The sequence below is a fragment of the Thalassophryne amazonica genome, chromosome 1 (genome assembly GCF_902500255.1).
Source record: "Thalassophryne amazonica chromosome 1, fThaAma1.1, whole genome shotgun sequence".
Classification (NCBI taxonomy): Eukaryota; Metazoa; Chordata; class Actinopteri; order Batrachoidiformes; family Batrachoididae; genus Thalassophryne; species Thalassophryne amazonica.
The window spans coordinates 12,747,749-12,769,572 of NC_047103.1; the positions used below are offsets into that span (position 1 = coordinate 12,747,749).

The window sequence follows — 21,824 nt, forward strand, 5'->3', positions numbered from 1 at the left end:
GCAGAGAGCGCGCACACCTCAAGTTAGTGCTTCAACGGCGGTCAAACGCCCGTCGTTTTTAAACCACCGACTTCCCCTCAGAAAGAAAGGATAAATACTGCCAGTGTCTGCTTTCTCTCTCTCTCTCTCTCTCTCTCTCTCTCTTATTCTTCCCTTCTCTCCCTTGCCCTCGCTCTCTCTGTTCCTATGTCTCTCCTTCTTCTCTCTCTCGCCCTCTTTCTCACATCATAAGTGCTGAAACGCACCCCAGGGCCAAATCGTACAGAACAACCCCTCTGAGCCAGAGAAAAAAGCTGGAATCCGTTTGCCCTGATATTTCACCAGCACCAGCCAGGAGCGAGGGGAGAGGGAAAGACAGAGAGAAAGTGGGGGAGAGGGAGAGGGAGAGAGAGAGAGATATTGGGAAGGAGACTGGGGCAGAGAGAAGGGATAGATGGGAAAACGACACACCATGCCGGGCTGTATTTATTGGGGGTGTGAGTGGCGCGCTGCAGGCTGTGGGACGGTCGGCAGAGTGTAAGGTGTTGCTGTAAGGTGTGGCCGGGTTTACAGAAAGGGAGGATGTGATGGTGATGGTGGAGGAAAAAAAAGAGAGAGATGGAAGGATTGGTCATGCGCAAGGTAAGAGAGAGGCTTTGTTTGATTGTATGAGGGGGTGAGGGTACGGGAGGGAGGGGACTGCCGACTGTGGGGGTTATTATTATTGCAGGCAATCTTTGTGTGTGATAGATTCAGCTGCAGGCTCCTTATTTGTTCTGACGCGTGTCACGAGGCTAAAAGAAGGTCTGAAGTTGACATGCACTTTCCCCATTTGATTATTTGCATACTTCTTAAAAAAAGCATGTGACTCAGGTGGGTGGTGATTGGCTGATTTGAATTGAAGCATCATGTGCAGCGCTTGTGAAAACTATTCACCCCTCCTCCCCTTTTTTAACATGCTGATACTGTTTTATGACATCAAATCGATAATTTCATCTTAAAGTGATTTCAAATATCTCACCCAAGATCTGCATTAAACAAAATTATAATCAATATCATAATGAAGTGCACATTCATGAATCATGACTTTAAAAAAAAAAAAAATAGTAACAATAATAGATTAACTCAATCCAATTTTGGGCAGGACAATCAAATAATAAATATAAGTAAACTCAACTCAGACAAAGCATGCAACATAATTTAAATGAAGTGAGTTGGAGCTACACACATTTATTGGATGGAAATCCTGCTCAAAATTGGATTGAGTTCATCCAGTCTTTTTATTTAGTTTTTTGAGCAAGGTGTCAATGTAATGATTCATTACTTTGCAGTTTATATTTTGTTTAAGTGAATAATGTGGGATATATTGGATTTCACTGAGATTGAAAACATTTAAAATCAAATTGTATGCATACATTTTACACAATTGTTAACATGAACATTGAATTTTGGGCAGTATTTCTAAATTGTAAATATATGTATTTCCAAATCAAACAATATTTATGTATGTAGCATAATTTAATTTAACTGAGTTGGGGCTACATGTATTTATTGGGTGGAAATGTTCAAATTTGGATTGAGTTCATTTTTGTTGTTGTTGCTTTTTAGTGTGGTGTAAAAGTGATTATTCACAAGTATGCATTTTATTATTTTGCACTTTATATTTTTATTTAATCTCGATCATGTACATATGTTCAGTTTTCACTTGGAGATTAAAAATAAATGAAAAATCCAACTTTTCTCAAAGATTATACCATTCCTTTGGACATAAAAATTCAATTCTGGGCAGCATTTCCATCTCATAAATATATGGTCAAACCAGGTACACACATTCAGCATAATTTTTATGAACTAAATTGAGGATATACTTTTTTATGGAAATCATCTCAAAATTGACTTCATCCATTCAGGCTTCTATTTTTTTTAGGAGAAAAAGTGATGATTCACTCATAAGTATGCACTTCATAAGAAATTTTACATGTTTAACATTAAAAAATACATTTTTTGGGGAAGGATTTACAACCAATAAACACAGTGGTGGTGACCAAGTGGTTAGTGCGCAGGTTCCCAGTTCAAACCCCACCCATACCCATTCTCTATGTAATGTGGAGTTGCGTCAGAAAGGGCATCCGGTGTAAAACCTGTGCCAATTCAACAAGCAAATACACCTTGGATTTTCTGTGGCGACCCCAAGTGAAAAGCCGAAGGGACTTACTTTTTTATTTACAACAAATAAATATATGTGACCCGGACTCAAACAAAGTCCATACATATCTTAACTTTGTTGGGGCTAATGCCCATTAATATTGAAGCTGACTTCAGAGGTTGCAAAATTAGTGAGACTGAGATAAGCTGTGTTAAAGGGTTCATATGAATGTTTTTTTTTTTTTTGTTTTTGTTTTTAGCTAAAATACCCCACAGACACTGAGGTAATACAGGTACTAAAAAAAGTAAGTCATTTTACATTCTGTGCCTGTCGCTTTAAATCGAAAGGAGCTGCAACTTGTCAAGCCCCCTCTCCAAATTTTCTCCAAATGGCAATGTATTGTGTTCCAAAGTGTTCACATTAACGATGTGTCTGAATTATCTCCTCTATTATTGCATACCTGGTTCCTTGTGATAGGACTGGGTGTTGGAATGCAAAGCCCACCGTAGAAATGCACAACAAAAGTTTTAATATTTGATAATGCTGATTTGAGTGTAGATTAGGGTGGAGACTAGACCTGTTCAAAATGTCAAATGTTACAACATCTTTTGGGCCACGCGTTGTTCTTGTTTCACTAATAAAATAAAAGATCTGTGCCAATTTTTATTGTAATCAGACATTGTTTAGGGGGTCCCCCCACAAAGCAACAATTTTCCCCAAACAAGCAATGGGTGACCAATCAACCACCACTTTTTGCAATTAGAAGCCATCACATGTACCTGTAAAAGCAAAATAATGGCATCAGAGTCTTCTCCCGTTAGGTTGACGTTGCCTTGCCAGCGGAGGGAGAGGAAAATGTGTCACTCTGGGGGAGCCTCTAAATCTTATCTGATTGAGTTCAAATTTGGTCTGCACCTATAAAACCCCAAGTGGAACAAAAACAGCATGTGGCCCGAAGTCTCTCACAACTTTTATTTTTTCACTATATAACATGAACAGCCTTAGCGGAGATTGTGTTCACAATGGCGGACAGGCTAATGCTAATCATATGCATGTCAGAATTTCCAGAACTGTGCAAGAATAAATTAGTTTCCTGTTGGGAAACCTGAAAAGGAAATGTTCACTTTTAAGCCCAGCTCTGTGATTTGACACAAAGTTTGAAGCCAAAAATAAGGGCAGCTAATGTAGTCCAGCTAATGACACGGCCTAATGCTATCGGTGTTTAGCAAGGAAAAGAAAGGAGAACAAAGTGTAGCACTACCAACTGCTCCTGGGTGGTAAAGATATGCACAGAACAAAGTGGTGCACAAATTCCAAAAACTGCAACAAATTTTACTTACTGCAGATGTATTATACAAAACAGTATTTGACAGTAAATAGTAGATTAAAAACAAATTTTGAACAGTATAACTATTGAAGGAAGACACAAGTCAAGGAACAGAAAAAAAATCTGTTATTGAACATTTACTGGAATCAATTTAAATCAACCTTTAAGAAATATGACAGCATGACACAGTATGGTAAATCTGCCTCGATCAGGCCACCCCCTAACCCGAGTGAGCTTATACCAGTGAGGGAAGCCTCCAACACCTGCATGAGTTTCAAGCTTCAGTGGATGTGACTGGAGATGCTGTGTATAAAATAAATTCATAGCTTCACCAATCACAGCTCACATGTGAAATCTCAGCTCAAACTTGCTGAATGGATTCGAAAACACAAACCTAGACTTCACATGTTCCTTCGAGCCTGTATTTACACTATTTACGATTTTATGTTTTATATTTTGACTTACTTTAGACCACATGTTGAGATTTGGTTTTACATTGAGATTAAAGAGAATAATAATTTGACTTTTTCAATGTTTGGTTTGGTTTGGTGTCAAATGACAACAAAATTCTCACTGTTAATTTAACTCCCACAGTGTTAAAATGGGCACTGTTCCTATGTTTATACTGTGCTAATATTCTCACACATGAAAGTGTATTTTCAACATCATGACGTGAACATTAACATGGTTTAGTATTATTGCTTCTGGGAACTTCACAAACAAAGGTCTCCTTTTTCAGTCTGAACCCACAACCTTCTGGTTAGGAAAGTATGGTATGGCCACAGCACCATCAGTGAGTTAAATCAATCAATCAATATGATCAACTATTATAAACAACTCACTTTGAATGGTACAACACAGATAATTAAAATAACACTTTGAAAGCTGAAATAAACCTAGAAAAGGGAGCGTGTCCTTTTTAGAGCCGCTGTTGGCCTCGCTTATTAACACCAAAACTAACAAACAGTTTAGAAAGTGTCGAAAATCAAATGGGTTTAAATAAAAATGAGATTAGACGACACTTGCTGGAGAGAGAGAGCAGCGTGATGGTGTCTCTTTTACCCACTTAAATAGGACGACAGATAATGGACCTTTTTTTCTATCGGGCACAGGCATCAATCAAAAGGTGTCACGTGGCTGCTGAATCTGGGCTGTGGTCCTCTTCACAGATGACTGATTAGCACGCCAAAATCACCAGATCCATCTTCCGACGGTCACTTTTATTACAGTCATTTTTAAAGTGACAGCAACCTGCCGTGTCTCACAACACTGGCTGCTGCCGCCTTCGCCGCATATATTCTTATTCCCTCGCCTTTCTCTGATCCATCGACCTCTCAGTCTGTCTCCTGTTGTTGCTTTGCCCCCCCCACCCCCATTCTTTTACATTTTGAGGGCCTGTGATCACTGCAACCAGTCTCAAAAAGGAAAAATTCTCCCATTTCTCAAACAAGTTCAAACAGCTTCTGTTGCTTGAATCAGAAGCTGAGACGTAATTCGAGTTGAATTTACTCCGGTGAGAGAGTCACAGGGAAACGAGAGGCCACAGAGACGGTGCATACCGCCACCAAGGCCCAATAAAACTTCTGGTTGTCTCACCTTCACAGGTGGAGGCGCTGTTTCATAAAACTATAGCAAAGATTTAAACCAAAGGGAATTTTTTTTCCCCAATAATCTATTTTTTATACTGCACCCAAATCTGGATGGAGTCCACAGTCATATCGCTTGTTTCCACACCAAGACTGAACAAATAACATAAAAAAACTCCCCCATATCTTTTTGAGTCATGTGGTCACATTTTCATCGACACATAATTTCTCTGTACTAACTGAGTATAAACACTGCAAATCCCAATTTTGGAAAACTACATTTTCTGAAAGTTTTAACTCCACGCACAGCTGTGTCAGCAGCTCCACACTCAAAGAGATCAATGATGCAAAACCGCTGCATTTACTAATTCTGATCAATTTTCGTTGCACACAAAGAAAATAAGGGGACCGAGCTTTTTCTGTTGCGGCTCCAAAGATGTGGAACGATCTACCACTCCACATCAGGCAGGCCTCTTCACTTTCTGTTTTTAAAACCAATCTTAAAACCCACTTTTATGCACTGGCTTTTAACCCGGAATGAGACCTTGATCTGTTTTGGTTGTTTTAACTGATTTTATTTGTTTCAGTTTTAATTTTTGGGCTTGTTGTTACTTGTACTTTGTGGTTTGTTGTTTTTTATGTCCCCTTGTGTACAGCACTTTGTTTCAGCTGTTGCTGTGTTTAAAGTGCTTTATAAATAAAGTTGATTTGATTTGATTTGAATATCAGATGCTGTAGTGATGATGATGACAGATTGTTGGATAGGTGACCTTAGACTTTGGGTGCACAATCTCTTTGCTTATGCAGTTTGTTGAAATTGCTACAGCAGGGTAAAAACGATTTTCAGTTTCGATGTATTAGGCGATCAAAGCAAAATCGGGGTAGGAGGCTCGAATCCACATAAATAAAATACACTGAAAAGTCACGTTTTATATATAATGTTAATGGATGACATGTGAGGAATAAGAGAAAGTGACTTGTTCTGACAAAAATGATTGATAAATGATAAACAAAATCATAGCATATTCATCAAGAAAAAAATTGGACAAATGGTCTGTTTTCTTTCTTATGCTGAATTAGATGACATTACGAGAAATTCACATGGAAACCTGTTGCCTTAAACAAGTAAAATTTTAAACAAGGTGAAACTAAAGAGATCAAATTATATTAACATAGAACTTTAACCTATACATAACTATGTTAATGCAACTTGACCTGTATCACCTCATGTAAAACGTAACTAGCTTAACGTAAGTTACGTTTGGCTGTGATGGATGGATGGATCGTCACTTCTGAAAGGTGAGGACGGGCCAGTTGTCTGTCTGGGTGGTTGCCATCCAGTAGCCAAGGAGGCTACATACAGCACCAGCACATGCTCGCAGACCAAACACAGTGTATGACAATCAATTTCCATGTAATTTTCTCATAACATCAGAAAATTAAGGATAAGAATGTTCGTACTTTATAATGAATCTTGAAATAAGTTTGGCTTCTCCTTTGGTGAAGCAGAGATGTTTCTGGGCGCAAGGAGTGTGGTGTTAATGCATCGTTTTCAAAAAAAACTTTAAAAAAAGATGCTTTGAATTACAGCACTGTGCGGCCAGGTGTTCCAGACAATATTTTAGAGCATTCGTAACGTGAAACTAAGCTGTTATCCAAACTGCCTCTGAACCAGGGCATGTGACGTGAAGTGGCCAACGTCACAGCTTCTCAAATATCTCTGAAATGCCGGAGAAGGCTCGTTCCAGGGGTCCAAATTTCCTGACTTCAACGCGGGTTGATGTAGCTCAGGGGAGGGCAATGTTATACTCGACATTTGGTCATGTTCACTGAGTTAGTATTGGGCATACTTCAACTTTCGCCATCGGAGAGCAGGTGCATTTGTAGCGCACTTTTCAGGGCAGAAGTGTAGCTTTGTGGAGCTGATCTTCAACTCAGCATTTGAGATGTCATGTGATGTAGCCTCTATAAACTCAATGTGACTATGTGATTGCGTCACTTGTAACTGGTGTGTCGTCGAGACAGGTTCTACATTTTCCTTAACATTTCTTCATATTTGTACATATTTCTTCATGCCCAAGGGATCCAGAGGAGGTGGTGCATGCAGTCTATCCTCTGACTTTGGTCAGTGCAGGTGAATAGAGCTGTAACTGTGTACTAGTGGAGGTGTCGTAGCGGTGGTGGAGCTCAATTCTTGCTGCTGTTTTAGCATGAAGGTTTAAGTAGGGAGGGGTGTTATTTCAAAAAAATTTGGAAATCTATAAATGTTTGCATGGAATATGGAAATATACATGGAATAAACCATAGCAGGATAAATTTTGTGTCATTTGGTTCCAAAAACCCGTATGGACGGAGCCAGTGAAGATATCAGGTTCAAAAATTGCCAAAAATATTGACGAAAATGTCATATCTTGAGAACCACTGCACCTAGAGACTTGAAATTTGGCTCCAAATGTTGCTTGACCCCAAGTTTATGTTCAACTTCTATAGTAACAATAAGCCTATCTGGTGTTTTTTAAGAATAATTGACAAAAAACCTAATTTCAGTACATATGTTACGATCAATTGTAACAAACAAAATCTATGTAGTTTTTATTTCAGGAACATCAGTTGCGTATAATCATTACATGTAAAGAATGACATGGCCACAATGAACTAATTATAAGCAACAGAGTGGTTTTCTACGTCAACAGCACATATACGACACATGCGTTACTTGAAATTTTCAAACGCTCCGTCCATATGGGTTTTTGGAATCAAATGACCCAAAATTTATCCTGCTATGGTTTATTCCATGTATATTTCCATATTCCATGCAAACATTTATAGATTTCCAATTTTTTTGAAATAACACCCCTCCCTAATTTAAGATAGAAGATTTTAAGCAGGTTAAAAAATTTTTACGGGACCATGACAAACAGCGTTGCCCAACTGATGTTGATTTAGCTCCTGCGGAGTCTGGTACACCTCAGCGCTGGTCAGTGTTAATCAAGTTTTCACTTTCCGTCGGCAAACACCAAGCTAATCGTCACAGTGTGAATGCTTCATAATACACAGTAACAGTCACAAAACCAGCATGGACTCCCAAAATTTCCTGTATATTTGTATTGTCAAGTGTGTTGGTAGCATGGCTCAAGCAGAGGGTCACCCCTTTGAGTCTGGTCTGCTTGAGGTTTCTTCGTCAAATCATCAGAGGGAGTTTTCCCTTACCACTGTCACCTGTGTGCTTGCTCTAGGGGTTGGTAAAGTTAGACCTTACTTGTGTGAAGCTCCTTGAGGCAACTTTCTCGTGATTTGGCTCGATATAAATGAAAATAAATTGAATTGAAAACACATTCTGTATGTGCCAATAAGGTTCATAATTCCTTATATTATGATCATCCATTAGGATGGACATATATTTGTTTTTATTTCTTCTTATTCAGCTGGTACCTGTATTGCACTTGTGTGAACCTGAAAATGTACCATTGTTATAACAATAATTACATAAATATTGCAATCATTTATTATTTTACGACAGGTACATAGACTGGTCGCATTGACCCATAGATCGCTGGAAAAAGCCTGTTCTTTTTATGATGAGCGGGCCTTTGACCAATTGACATTTTTACCCAGAAATGTCCCTGTAAGATCAAAAGGTTGGTTTGTTGGTTTGTTTCAGCTACAGCTGCGCTAGTTGGTGCCCGCTAGCTCACAGTGAAGACAGCCAAATTTAACACTTTGGATTTCGTCAGCATCATCAGTACAACTCGAATAATGAGCTGAGGTATATAATTTTGGTATCACCGTGTCATGAATGAAAAAATTACATCACTTTTTGTGATGGCATCATGAACTTAAAATTGGGTTGTTTCCTCCAAAGTTAATGATGATTGGGATTTGATTGTAGAAGGTCCCTAATCAGTATACACATTTATAGATGAGGAAGCAGAATTTTAAAAAAGCAGCACACAGAGTCTTCACTATTTTTCTTTTTTTACTTTCTTTGTTGGCGTCTTGTTGCACAGGAAGGCTGAGGGGATGCAGGTCAGGAAGGTGTAGACAGAGAGAGAGAAAAGAAAATAAGACCTCCCGTCTCTTCGATTGTTTGAAGGGTGTGTTCTGAATCTCTGCATCGTTCTCTCTCTCCACAGATGGGGAGAAATTCGTTTTGCACAGTTCCCCCCGCTGTCTTGCACCAGAGCAGGAATTCTCCATCCCACAAGATGAATGTAAATGAAACAGTTTTGGTGTGGAGCGTGTTGGTCACATGGCCGCGCTCTACAGGCAGTACCACAAAGGGTGACATTAGAGGCCAAGAAGTGTTTTTTTTTTGGTGGGATTGCGGGGGGGGTACCATGCAATACGGTATTTGTTGGGAAAAAGGTGTCAGGAGATGTCTATGGGTTTATTCTGGAGCTCGTCAGTCCGACTCCTGATCGGTTCCCGCTACAGTTTACTCACAGGCTGCGTTCAAAATAAATCACTGCATCAAATAATCATTGCGCAATCATTCAAAATGGCAGCCGAGGTGTGTTTACCCGGCGGTTTTGCGTACATGTGTGTCTGAGCGTGTACGGGGACGGGGCTCCAAAGAGCACTCCTGCGTCTTGGCAGGAGATATGCTAATCGTAACTGACATCAATCTGAAAAACATCAGCCCAAGTAACATGTGTCTAAGATTACATTTACAACCTCCTGAGCAAAGAGGGACCATGCACGCGCACGTGTGCATGGCAAGGGAAAAGTGGGTCAGGTAAAAACGAGCATTTCAGAGACCACCTGCCATTTGCTATGTAATCAAAAAAAAAAAAAAAAAAAACAAGAAAAAAAAAACTTGATTGAACAGGTCCTCAGAACCTTCTGCTCACATGTGACTCGTGTCAAACACCAAAAGGGTTACTGTCTGAAACAAATGTGTCTTTTGTTTCAGTGCTCAAAGATGTTAATATTGAGGTTCAAAGGGTTAAAGTTCGTTTCCATCCTGTATCTGTGTGCCACGTCCCCCCAATAAAAAGAATCCGTAAAAACTAAACCCAGCCTTCCCACCTACTGTTTCCTCCATCCATCCATCCATCCATCCATCCATCCATCCATCCATCCATCCATCCATCCATCCATCCATCCATCCATCCATCCATCCATCCATCCATCCATCCATCCATCCATCCATCCATCCATCCATCCATCTTTGTGTGTCATGACAAAGTTGGCTTCAAACTCTTTGAAAGAAGGATCATGATTCACGATACATGTGAGGTTAATAAAAGCTACATGTGTAATATTTAAAAAAATGTTTCATTAATTTGATTTCTCCTAATTGTGATCTGTTTTCTAGCTTCTCATTGTATATTATCTCATTTTTGTATTATGACATACATGATGTCTAACAGTTCAAAAATTAATTAAAATGAATAATACAATTTGCTCAGACAAGGAGCCAAAAGTGATCACTGAATTAATCCCTTTCTTTAAAATAAAAAATATTTTTTTTTTGTACTTTTTTTTTCTTCTCAACAGTTCTGTCCTTGTAACTGTTGTGTTTTTTTTTCAATGTGAATGGATCTTTCTGTTGTGAGTCATGATCACCTCAGACAATCAGACTGATCTTGTTAACTAGTCAAACCTGAACACAGATTATCTTTAAATCACACGTCACATTTTTCCACTTGATGCAGTGTTGTCTAGGCTGTGATATCCATCACAACCTGCGGCACATTTGAGAGCAAACTATAAAATATATGTTCTGCTGCAAGCACAAACACACACAGTGACTCTCACAGTAACGTTGCCAGCAGCTGTGGTTTACCGAGTCAACACAATCGACTGTAGATACACCGGATATATAAACCTGTGGTTCACAAAAATTTTACTGTCACATTTTCCCCATTAAGTCATTAAATGATTACATTTGAGACCCCCCACTGCAAAAAATGTAAAAAAAAGAAGAATGAATTAATTTTCTTAAAATTATTCAAAAAGAACACTTAACACACTGGGGTTAATCAAGCTCCAGATACGGGTTCTGAATTACCATGTTACTGTGTTTTACCCAGCAAGATGGAGCATTTGACAACATTTCCATTACTGAACATATTTATAAACGAATCTCCACAGACACTTGGTGTTGGTCCAAGATCAAGGTATGGATTCTTGGTGATTTTCTTACTTTATTTTTATTTTATAATCAAATTCTCTAAAGGATTTTAACAAAGCTCTACAAATGTTGGCAGGATCGATCAGCGGAGAACCTGTGAATTTTTGATTTGTGGGATTTGAATGCAGATTCTGGATCCTTTCATTGCTATCATTTGTATAAAGTGATACCAACATTCTTTATTACAAGAACCTTTTTAGGTCCTTATAATAAGCATTAATTAAATGGGAATAAGATCTTTTAAAATGTGTGTATGTTATATAAAGCTATATAAGTGTCATTATTAGCATCATAAACACATTTATTGTTAGATTCTAAAGATGGCTGTTGCTTTAGGTGTGATATCCGCAAAGAGTGCCGTTACATATTAATAAGCGCATTGTTAACTGCAAATAATAACAGACTGACATATAGCTTTGTACAGATATTATATAAATGATCCCAGCGATGTTAATTCCATTTCAAACTTCAAGACTTTTTGAATCTTGCGGAGGCATGTGGTGCCTTATTAATTTTTCCGTATGCATGCATCTTATTTTTAATTCCCATTCCCTTTGCTGCATTATCTTTGCATCCCTCCACAGGGTCCATACCATCAGTTTGATAAGTCTGACCTTGGCTTTGGATCTGTGATCAGTGTGTGGGTCCATTTCTTGATTGTTTGCATCCTATGATTAATGGTCACACACATTTAAATACTACACATTCTGGTGAATTTGTCTCAACAAAACTGGTGAAGTCTCACTAATCACAAAATTTTCCGTATCTGAAGCTGGAGGGCAGCGAGGCAGTCTGCGGTCTGACGGCAAATTCGTCGTGAACAGCCACAAAATAAAAAATTGCTGCAGTATTTTAAGCTCAAAACATCTGATGACAAGCAGTAACTGGCATGAAATTCCCCCGAGATTAAACGTCCAAGGAGTTGTATTCCCATTCGGGAAACACACAAGCATGTAAGGTTGCACATGTACACAGAAAAGCAATATGTCATCCTACACACACACACGCACGCGCACAAGCACATACGCACACATGCACACATATCCAGCAAATCTCAACTGGATAAAAAAAATATTATTATACCCGGCAACCGACAGAGGGCGCTCATAACTCTTTTTGATTAAAGAAATCTTTGTGATGTCATAAGGCAAAAATGGTGACAAAAGCTGTCAAAGAAAATGCTAAGAAATTAAATAAAGATATAAAAGGAACATTGTGAGGCACATTGGGATCACCACCAACAATTAAGCAATTCTTCCCGGATGCAAAAATTTGCAGTGTTTTTTTGAAATCTAAGTGAGCAGACAAAGAGACAAACAGGCAGCCCATCAAGTTAACCTCTTCTTTACTTTGACAGTTGGTGACATAAAATTGTCTATCAAAATTTCTCAGAACCCAAGAAAATATTATGAAATTAGTTTATATATATATATATATATATATATATATATATATATATATATATATATATATATATATATATATATATATATATACACACACACACACACACTCCAAACGTAGTCAGTTTTTATGGACAACCACTTAAAGCTGCTTTCCTAAGTTATTTTCATTAAATTTAAACCGTGCAGGTTACTATTGATACAGAGCTGTTTAAAACAATTTCCATCACTGCTAACATCATGTCTATATTCATTTAGAACAGTTTCATTTTAGAATCAGTTCAACCCAAGTTATCTCCATGTTATACTTCTGTTTCTGTTATCTTAGATTTAGCACACACAAGTTCTAAAATGTTAACATTGCGTTCAGAATAATTTAGGAGAGTTTATTATTTAGTTTTTAAACCATTTAAAGCCCAAACTAATGCCAAATTTGTCAGTTAAAGGAGCAACTCAATGTATAAATCCTGATCACCTCTCCACAGAATTTGATTAAAGATTTGTCAATTATTAAAGTAAACTACCGTGTTACCCGTGGAGATCAACGGGCTCTAGACTGGGTAGTGTTTATAAAATAGGTAGCTGACATTTTTCAAGGGTGGTAATAAATGATGCAAAGTTTCTACAACCCCAATTCCAATGAAGTTGGGACATTGTGTAAAATGTAAATAAAAACAGAATACATTGATTTGCAAATCCTCTTCAACCTATATTCAATTGAATACACCACAAAGACAAGATATTTAATATTCAAACTGATAAACTTTATGTTTTTGTGCAAATATTTGCTCATTTTGAAATGGATGCCAGAAACACGTTTCAAAAAAGCTGGGACAGTGGTATGTTTACCACTGTGTTACATCACCTTTCCTTCTAACAACACTCAATAATTGTTTGGGAACTGAGGACATTAATTGTTGAAGTTTTGTAGGTGGAATTCTTTCCCATTCTTGTTTGATGTATGACTTCAGTTGTTCAACAGTCCGGGGTCTCCGTTGCTGTATTTTGTGCTTCATAATGCGTCACACATTTTCAACGGGTGACAGGTCTGGACTGCAGGCAGGCCAGTCTAGTACCCGCACTCTTTTACTATGAAGCCACACTGTTGTAACACGTGCAGAATGTGGCTTGGCATTGTCTTGCTGAAATAAGCAGGGATGTCCCTGAAAAAGACATCCTTGGATGGCAGCATGTGTTGCTCCAAAACCTGGATGTAACTTTCAGAATTGTTGGTGCCATCACAGATGTGTAAGTTGCCCATGCCGTGGGCACTAACACACCCCCATACCATCACAGATGCTGGCTTTTGAACTTTGGACTGGTAACAATCTCCATGATTTCCAAAAACAATTTGAAATGTGGTCTCATCAGACCACAGCACACTTTTCCACTTTGCGTCTGTTCATTTCAAATGAGCTCGGGCCCAGAGAAGGTGGCGGCGTTTCTGGATTTTGTGAGTGTATGGCTTTTGTTTTGCATGGTAGAGTTTTAATTTGCACTTGTAGATGTAGCGACGAACTGTGTCAACTGACAATGGTTTTCTGAAGTTATTCCCTGATGTCTTGGCCCAAAACATAACTGGAGTCAGTGTCACCAGACAAAGAGATCAGCAAGGATGTCTAAGCATAAAATTATGCAGCCTACATGATAACATTAAAAAAAAAAAACTAGTGATGGTGTTCAGATGGCTAAATTATTGAAGCTAACATTTTTCTCAATATGTTGTACAGCAGATGCTCTGCTGATGAGTGTTGCTGAGATTAAACAGCTGATGGATGAGGAACCAAAGGAAACAAAATACTCAGGTGAAGCAACAATGAAACAAAAACAGCACAAATATATAATCACAGTCATTTTGAGTTTGTTCACAGTTACTGGACCGTTTGCCAATATTTTAAAGCTGACAGCATGCTGATTGTGACTGTTAACTAATCACCATGATCTAATCTCTAACATCACACTGCAAGACTGAATTATTTAGTAAAATCTTTATATATGATAAATATTATGTGCCTAATCAACTACCCAATAAGGTTTTACACAAGCTAAACAAAACCAGTGAGCCACTGTAGTAATAGCAGTAATGAATATTAACTTAATAGTTCTTAAGAAAATGTATTTGGATTATGCACTCTTACAGTGCATAATCCACAAAGTATTCACAATGCTTCACTTTTTTCACATTTTATGTTGCAGCCTAAAAATGGATGATTTTTTTCCCTCAAAATTGTACACACAATACCTCATAATGACAATGTGAAAAAGTTTTTTTTTTTTTTTTGATTTTTGCAAATTTATTTTAAAAAAGAACCCCCCCCACCACCACCACCAACACCACCAAGAAATCACATGTATGCAAGTATTCACAGCCTTTGCCATGAAGCTAAAATTGAGCTCAGGTGGATCCTGTTTCCACTGATCATCCTTGAGATGTTTCTACAGCTTAATTGGAGTCCACCTGCAGTGAATTCAGTTGATTGGACAAGATTTGGAGAAGCACACACCTGCCTACATATAAGATCCCACAGTTGACAGTGCATGTCAGAGCACAAACCAAGCATGAAGTCAAAGGAATTGTCTGTAGACCTCAGAGACAGGATTGTCTCAAGGCACAAATCTGGGGAAGGGTACAGAAACATTTCTGCTACTTTGAAGGTCCCAATGAGCACAGTGGCCTCCATCATTCATAATTGGTAGCAGTTCAGATCCACCAGGACTCTTCCTAGAGGTGACCACACGTCTAAACTGAGCGATCGGCAGAGAAGGGTCTTAGTCAGGGAGGTGACCAAGAACCCGATGGTCACTCTGTTAGAGCTGCAGCATTCCTCTGTGGAGAGAGGAGAACCTTCCAGAAGGACAACCATCTCTGCAGCAATCCACCAATCAGGCCTGTATGGTAGAGTGGCCAGACAGAAGCCACTACTTAGTAAAAGCACATGGAAGCCCACCTGGAATTTGCCAAAAGGCACCTGACAGACTCTCAGACTGTGAGAAACAAAATTCAGAAAATGCAAACAAAATGCAGAACTGATGAGACAAAGATTAAACTCTATGGCATGAATGCCAGGCATCATGTTTGGAAGAAACCAAGCACCATCCCTACAGTGAAGCATGTTGGTGGCAGCATCATGCTGTGGGGATGTTTTTCAGCAGCAGGAACTGGGAGACTAGTCAGGATTGAGGGAAAGATGAATGCAGCAACTTACAGAGACATCCTGGATGAAAACCTGCTCCAGAGCGCTCTTGACCTCAGACTGGGGTGACACTTCCTCTTTCAGCAGGACATTGACCCTAAGCACACAGCCAAGATATTAAAGGAGTGGTTTCAGGACAACTCTGTGAATGTCCTTGAGTGGCCCACTCAGAGCTCAGACCTGAATCCGATTGAACATCTCAGGAGGAACCCGAAAATGGCTGTTCACCAACACTCCCCATCCAACCTGATGGAGCTTGAGAGGTTCTGCAAAGAAGAATGGGCAAAAATGGCCAAAGATAGGTTCACCAAGCTTGTGGCATCATATTCAAGAAGACTTGAGGCTGTAATTGCTGCAAAAGGTGCATCAACAAAGTATTGAGCAAATGCTGTGAATATTTATGTACGCGTGAGTTCCTATTTTTTTAATAAGTTTGCAAAAAAAAAAAAAAATCATGTTGTCATTATGGGGTGTAGTGAGTAGAATTGGAGGGAAAAAAATTATTTACTCCATATTGGAATAAGTCTGTAGCATAACAAAATGTGGAAATGGGAAGCGCTGTGAATATTTTTTGGATACACTGTATACGTAACTCAAAATGATATCAGATCTCTTTTGTGGACAGTTTATACTCCACCAGGAAATTATTTGTGAAGGTGGACTGCATGACACAGGTACAAAGCTGTGATAGCTGCAAATTTCTTTCTGTCACCCCAAAGGTCAACAGTACCAAGACTGCCAGCATTACCGGTCAAAACTCACCAAAGGTGAACCTTACGTAAAAACAACTTGTGCTCTTACATCACCCCCAGTGAACATCAGCAATTACACTGGAATTAATCTATTGTGTTACATGTTTTCATCATGAAAAAAGCTACTATAGCTGCAGCCTCCAGACATGACGTAAAAACACAAGTTTTGTTGTTGTAGTACCGAAGGACTGTGATCTCTGTTCATATTCCAGAATAGCTCCATTGGTAGAGTAGCTATCCAGTAATTGTGGGTTCGAAGCCCGAGTGCAGATGTGTGTGAAGGTGTACCTGAGCAAGACATTAACCCCAAACCTGCTCTACCCTGGGTCACCCTGCCCTGATATGAACATGACAAAAAAGGGGGATGCTGGCTAAGATATGGCTGCTATTAATATTAGTGTGAAGCATATGATAAAGGTCATCAATGTTGAATGTGACATAAACTATTAAGCGACTATAATCTTCTTGAGAAAATCCAGGCAATTCCACTGATTCTGGTGAATTACATCACAATTAATAAAAACAAAATTAAAAATTTTGTAAAGAAATTGCCATGTGACTGCAGCATAACAGATCCCAAAATGGATGTGCAAACACAGTTGCTTGCTGTCTGCAATATGTCTGTAACATATTGTGTAAATAAAGCTCAACAAGCATCTCTATTGCGCTCTATCAACTAAGTACAGTTAGTGGTGAGAAAATTCAGAGAATAGATTCACTGTGTAATTACTTTGGAATTTTGTGAAGACGAGCAAATCTTTACATTTTTGGAATGTCCATGTCATAGTCAATCAGAAAATGGATTTCAATTTTCAATTTATTACATTTTATATAGCACCAAATCACAACAAAGCTGCCTCAAGTGAAGCACCTTGGACAATGGGAAAATGGATGTCTCCATTTTCTTGAAAGCCGCCATGGTGACCATGTTGGATTTGTAAATATGGCAGCTTAAAAGATTTCAAACACTCAGCTTCAAGATGACTGAGGCTAATGAATTCAATGGTGCCATTTACAAAAAAGTAAAAAATGTATATGTGGGCAAAATCACATTTATGGGTGGCCCGCTTGGATTTTTGAGTGTGGATGACTAAAATTATGTCTATTTTAACATCTCAGGCATCCATTGTAACCAACATTCCATAATATACATAACTTCAGATCTTTTATTTTATTAGTGGAACAAGAACAACATGTGGCCTAAAAGATTTTATAACATTTGACATTTTGAACAGGTCTAATGGCCGCCCATGAATGTGACTTTGCCCACATATACATTTTTGTAATTTGCACCAATGGATTTATTAGCAATGAACATGTGTGTACATAATTATTGTATGGCCTTGCCTTACAATATAAAGTGCCTTGGGGCAACTGTTTGTTGTGATTTGGCACTATATAAAAAAATTGATTGATTGATTGATTGATTGATTGATTGAGTCACTGGAATGAAAACCTAAGTTAATTTTGAAGCAGAAATACTGAAAAACTCCAATTTTAAGATGCCATTTTTACAAGTCCAAGATGGCCACCATGGTGGCTTCCTGGAAAATGGAATCATCCACTTTCTGATTGGCTATTGTATGTTCATTCATTCATTTTCTACCACTTATCTGGGTCCGGGTTGAGGTGACAGCAGGCCAAGCAGCTCAACCCACACTTCCCTGTCCTCTGCCATGTCCTGTAACTCTTCCAATGGGATCCTGAGGCATTCCCAAGCCATCTGGGAATTATAATCCCTCCAACATGTCCTGAGTCTTCCCCACAGTCTTGTCTCCGTTGGACGTGCCAGGAAGACCTCCCTAAGGGCCACTTCACACATAGTGCAAATTTGGTCGATTGCGCATGAAATGCACATGAAGCAGGAATTGTATGCAATGCGTGTAAAATCGTAGCTGCTTACAATGCCTTGTACACCTGTTGCTACAACTATTTGCAAATACCAGCGGTGTGCGCTGTGCAAGCCCATTGAACCCTCTCGCGGCAGGTATCGACCAAATTCCAGATGACACACACGAACATCTAACACCGCTCGTTTGGCACTTAGAAAATGTGTGGCCATTCGCACTATCATCACGAAAACAGTTAGCAGACAATCACTGTCGAGCTGGATGTGAAATTTATCTAAGTGCCCCCACGAGTGTGGAGTCGCAAAAAGCCACACACATGTGGTGCATGTGTCTCGCACATGTGCGCGTGTGTCGCGCTCCCCCCAACACATCTGGCGTGCCGGGGGAGCGGGAGCACACTTGCACAAAATGCAGATCTGATCACATGGGGGCCAGACAGCGAGGTCTGATCACACAGAGCATGGGGAGGGGCCTGTCAGCTGATCACAGCACGCTGACAGCTGGATGACGGCTCAATGCCCAGATTACAAACACAGAAAGCACCGCAAGGACAGTTATATAAATAATTATGACAATACCAACATACGCAATTACATAACAAATAACAACAATGAATGACAAGGGGGGGTGTGTCCTCTCACAGCCGCAGCTGTAAAGATCTCTGCTCCTGGACGTCCCAGCTTGAGAACACGTTCCGTGTTTGGAAGGACAGGAACTTACAACATTCCTCTGTGAGGTGCGTGTCTCTGCCTGCTGTCCTCACGTGGAAATATATAAACATCTTTCGCCTTTGCACTGGGCTGCAGCGGCTAGACACAGTGCACCTCGTCCATGTCTTTGTTGATTTCAGGCATTTTTCCACACTGATTACAGGCCAGTGATCGTAGTGCAGTGGTAAAGTTTCCGTCTGGTAATCAGAGTTTAGAGGTTCGAATCCCATGAGTGGCATTTTTTTTTTTAAATTTAACCTTTGTTATTTAACCGGGGGTTCTGTATTGCGTCCCCTTTTATGTATTATTTATATCAACTCAGTGACATTCACTACTTATACAGCTGGTATTTATTTTATTTTCCTCCACATCAGCAGTGCGATGTGGTGCACCTCGCCCCACCTGCTCGCACAACACCATCGCGTGCACGACACCATCACCTGCCTGTCGGCTCGATGTTTTCATGGTTCACTCATACGAGCTGTTCCGCCGTGAGTCACCCAGATTTGTAATTAATCGTACTATGTGTGAAGGGGCCCTAAAATACGGAAATACGTACAAAATGTACATATAATAGCCGAGTGTCTGCCCACACTGACCTTTTCAAAAAGTCAACCTGCCTAGACAGGTTCGACCTGGATCTCCCTGAATATTAGTAACTCATTTGTAATCTAACCATTTCTCAGCAAAATTCACCAAAATCCATCAAATGTGTTTGAGATCTCTTCTGCACAGAGAAACAAACAGCAGTCAGCACATAACCTCCACCCTCCTCCTGACCTGACAAAGGAACCATTATTTGGAGTTTGACGTCCGCATTTAATATACCGTACATGTGGCACGGACAAATCCCAAACAGCTTGGAAGGTTTTACATGTCAAAGAACCAAAGGACCATTCATTTTCTCTTAGTACCGGTGCTCAGACATATCAAGAAACAGTAAATTCATCATGTAAATGTAATGCAATAAATGGTCATTTGAAAAGCCACCGCATCAATGCGGTTTCACATGTGCGTAATGCCACCTGGTTCTTATGCACGGCTCCCTGTTGCTCTCATGCAAGAAAAAAAAACAGGGAGGAGTACGAGGAGGTCAGGCGGAGGTTACCCTAAATACAGTCTGGAACTGGAAGGTTTACAAGCCTTGGTTAAGAGCACTGATTTGGCCATAAAAACTAAAAATTAATCAAAAAACAAAAAACATTCAGCTGAGTGAAGAGAAAGTTGCCTTTTCCAGCTTGTACGTTCGTATCATCTCCTGGCATGTGTTTGCCTTCCCGCAGTTATGCGCAATAATTACATTAGACTTATGACCTTTCTGTCAGAGCGGGTGGGGTTTTAAAAAAAGAAAAACCTTGAACATCTTAATTTGATCCGTTTCAAACAAGAGGCTGATTTGCACGGGGAGGAGGAGGCTGAACACAACACATTAAAAAGAGAGCGGTGCCAGCTGAAGCTGCTCTGTTTTTTATTTTCACTTCATATTCTTCACTGAAAGGTTCTTTTGTTGTCTACTGGTTGATTGACTCTAATGAGAAACATTCCATTTTCGCAAATGTTGACTTTACAAAATGAACTTTGTGTTCTTAGTATTTTTAAATTAGATCCTGAAAGGGACACGGCGTTAGCGACAGGGCCCACTTTTATTTGGGATCACAACAAATACGATACGCACACAATCCCAACAAAGCCATTCGTACACTGTACTTGAACCCAACAAGCTCCATGTTGGGGAAAAAAAAGGAAAGTGGACGACATACTTTTCCTACATTATACAAATATCTTTACATTTTCATATTTGTTTGTCTGTTTGTTCAGGTGACTTTCAACTTCTAAAAGTCTGGAAAGTGTGACACACTTGATTTACACATAAAATCCAGGACCAACAAAAAAACGTCATTCAGGTTATGAATATTTTGTGTAGCAAAGTTTGATTATTTTTATGTCAAAGTAGTCTGTGATGGCATCAGATGTGATCAGGACTACATGGATGGATGTGTGGAAGTAAACACTACGAGCAGACAGAGGCCGTCGGCCTGAGCCCCCTACAGCACACACACACACGACTAACAGTGCAACAATATTCTGCTGATCCTTCCAAGCATGCATCACGTACCATTCCAACTACTAGGATGAAGAATTTCGATTTTCTTTTTCTTTGTAATTTCACTTCAATAACCCCTTAAAACAAGAACTTCCAGATTGAATGTTGGTTGATTGTATGTTAAGACAAACACTCCTTTGATATGTTGAGGGTGATTATACGACCGTGCTGGTGCACATATGCATTTCTTCTGGATGATGCAATGCAATTAAAGGGTACAGACATGTTTCAACAGGTTGAGCTTCAGCCCTCCCAACTACGAACCTACATTGGGTTCATAGCCGGATTTACGACTGTTTTTATTGTGAATTATTTGCAACCTTTGACAATACCTCGTCTCTCTCTGGTAGACAAAACAGGCAGAGTGCTTGCTGTGAGACTTGGATGCTAACCACTGACCCAAGTGATGACTGCATCTCTTTGGTACTAGGTCTCCTTAGATGATCCTTGGGGTACCAGAGGAGTGACTTTATGTCAAAGAAGTGCTTTTTTAGAGGGACTCGGATCAGGAATTGCAGTTGCATTATGAGAGGCTGCCAGCTACAACATTTTGTGGCGCGTTTCTGTGGGCAGGATCAAGCATACATGTGTCTCAGTGTTGAGGATGGACTGGCTGTCTGCCTGGGTGGTTGCCATC

At 39.5% G+C, this 21,824-nt stretch overlaps 1 long non-coding RNA gene across 1 annotated transcript in view; it reads left to right on the plus strand.

The window, feature by feature from the left end:
- Nucleotides 1–367: 367 nt before the first annotated feature.
- Nucleotides 368–21,824, plus strand: part of LOC117504703 — a 94,243-nt gene continuing 72,786 nt past the window's right edge. The window contains exon 1 of the long non-coding RNA XR_004558898.1: nt 368–621. This is a non-coding gene — a long non-coding RNA (uncharacterized LOC117504703). The remainder of the gene's footprint in view (nt 622–21,824) is intronic.